This window comes from Palaemon carinicauda, chromosome 39, assembly GCF_036898095.1.
Source record: "Palaemon carinicauda isolate YSFRI2023 chromosome 39, ASM3689809v2, whole genome shotgun sequence".
Classification (NCBI taxonomy): domain Eukaryota; kingdom Metazoa; phylum Arthropoda; class Malacostraca; order Decapoda; family Palaemonidae; genus Palaemon; species Palaemon carinicauda.
Genome location: NC_090763.1, coordinates 42,303,526 through 42,306,025, shown reverse-complemented (window position 1 = coordinate 42,306,025; position 2,500 = coordinate 42,303,526). Strand labels below are relative to the sequence as shown.

At 50.5% G+C, this 2,500-nt stretch overlaps 1 pseudogene; it reads right to left on the bottom strand.

Annotated features, from left to right (window-relative positions):
* LOC137631369 (golgin subfamily A member 6-like protein 26) overlaps window positions 1–2,500 on the bottom strand; it is a 105,979-nt pseudogene that overhangs the window by 81,849 nt on the left and 21,630 nt on the right.

The following is a 2,500-nucleotide window of genomic DNA, read 5'->3' as shown; positions in this document are numbered from 1 at the left end:
CTCCTTCTCCTCTTCCTCTTCCTCCTCCTTTGTTTCCTCGTCCTCCTCTTACTCATCCTCCTCCTCCTCCCTCCTCCTCTCTCTCCTCCTTCTCCTCTTTCTCTTCCTCATCTTCCTCCTGCTCCTCTTTCTCCTCCTCCTCCTCCCCCCTCTTCCACTTCCTCTTCCTCTTTCTCCTCTCTCTCCTCCTCTTCCTCTTCCTCTTCCTGCTGCTGCTGCTACTGATCCTCCTCCTCCTCCTCTTCCCCATCTTCCTCGTCCTCCTCCCCCCTCCTCTACCTTTTCCTCTTTCTCTTCCCCCTCCACCTCCTCCTCCTTCTCCTCTTCCTCCTCCTCTACTTTTTTCTCTTCCTCTTCCTTCTCTTCCTCCTCCCACCTCCTCCTCCTCCTCCTCTTCCTCCTCCTCTACTTCTTTCTCTTCCTCTTCCTTCTCTTACTCCTCCTCTTCCTGTTCCTCTTCCTACTCCTCCTTCTCTTCCTCTTCCTTCTCCTCCTCTTCCTTTTCCTCCTCCTCCTCCTCCTTTTCCTCCTCCTCTGCCTGCTCCTCTTCCTCTTCCTCCTCTTCTTCCTTCTCCTCCTCCTCCCCCTGGTCCACCTTTTCCTAAGTCTCCTCTTCCTCTTTCTCCTCTCTCCTCCTCCTCTCCCTATTCCTCCTCCTCTTCCCCTTCCTCTTCCTCTTCCTTCTCTTCCTCTTCCTCCTCTTTCTCTTCCTTCTTTCCTCATCCTCTTCTTCTCCTCTTCTTCTTCCTTTTCCTCCTCCTCCTCCTCCTCCTCCTATTCCTCCCCTTCCTCTTCCTTCTCTTCCTCCTTCTCTTCCTCTTCATCTTACTCCTCCTCTTTCTCTTCCTCCTCTCTCCTCCTCCTCCTCTTCTTCTTCTTCTTTCTTTTCCCCTCCTCTTCCTTCTCCTCTTACTCTTCCTTTTCCTCCTCTTCATACTCCTCTTTCTCCTCCTCCTCCTCCTCCTCCTCCTCATGTTCCTCCTCCTCCTCCTCCTCCTCATGTTCCTCCTCCTCCTCCTCCTCATGTACCCCCTCCTCCTCCTCCTCCTCTTCCTTTTCCTCTCTCTCCTCCTCTTCCTCCTTCTACTCTTCCTCCTCCTCTTCCTCTTCCTCTTCCACCTCTTCCATCTCATCCTCTTCCTCTTCCTCCTTCTCTTCCTTCTCCTCTTTCTATTCTTCCTCCTCCTCCTCTTCCTCCTCCTCTCTTCCTCCTCCTCCTCCTCCTCCTCTTCCTCTTCCTCTTCTTACTTCTCTTCCTCTTCCTCTTCTTACTTCTATTCCTCTTCCTCTTCCTCCTCTTACTTCTCTTCTTCTTCTTGTTCCTCCTCCTCCTCTTCCTCTTCCTTCTCCTCTTCCTCTTCCTTCTCCTCTTCCTCTTCCTTCTCCTCTTCTTCCTCTCCCATTTCCTCCTCTTTTCACTTCCTAGTCCTCCCCCTCCTCCTCCTCCTCTTCTTCCTCCTCTTCCACTCCCTCTTCCTCCTCCTTTTCTTCCCCTTCCTCCTTTTCATCTTTCTCCTCCTCTTCCTCATCCTCCCCCTCCACTTCTTCCTCTTTTGTTTCCTCTTCCTCTTCCACATCCTCTTCCTCATCAATTTCCTCCTCTTCTTCCTCCTCCCCCATCTTCCTCCTCCTCCTCCACCTGCTCCTCCTCTTCCTAAGTTTCCTGTTTCTCTTCATCCTCTTCTTCCTCCTCCTATCCCTCTTTCTCCTCCTATATCTCTCCCTCTTCCTTCTCTTCGTCTTCCTCTTCCTCCTTCTCTTCCTTTTCCTCTTCCTTTTCCTTCTACTCCTCCTCTTCCTCTTCCTCCTCTTCCTCTCCCTCTTCCTTCACTTCCTCCTCCTGCTCCTCCTACTGTTCCTCCTCCTCGTCCTCTTCCTCTTACTCTTCCTACTCTTCTTCCTCCTCTTCCTTCTCCTCTTCTTCTTCCTTTTCCTCCTCCTCCTCCCATTCCTCCTCCTCCTCCTCTTCATCCTCCTCTTCCTCCTTCTACTCCTCCTCCTCTTCCTCCTCTTCCTCTTCCTCCTCTTCCTTCTCTTCATCTTCCTTTTCATCCTCTACTGCTTCCTTCTCTTCCTGCAACTCTTCCTCCTCTTCCTCTTCCTCTTCCCCCTCCTCCTCCTCCTCCTCCTCTTCCTCCTCCTCCTCATCCTCTTCCTTCTCCTCTTCTTCCTCCTATTCCATTTCCTCCTCCTATTCCTCCTCCTCCTCCTCCTCCTCCTCCTCCTCTCCTTCTTCCTCTTTTTCTCCTCCTCCTCCTTCTCTTCCTCTTTCTTCTTCCTCCTCCCCCTTCTCTTCCTCCTCCTCTTCCTATTCCTCTTATTTCTCTTCCTCCTCCTCCTCTTCCTCTTGCGATGCGTGTTAGGGCATTTTCTATTACATTAATTAAGCACAACTTTAATATTATTTTAATTAATAAATGTATCTCAGTCAATCATATCAGTGTAAATAATTATTTATATTTAGACCCTCAGGAAAGTGGGTGATGGAAAAATGCCATAT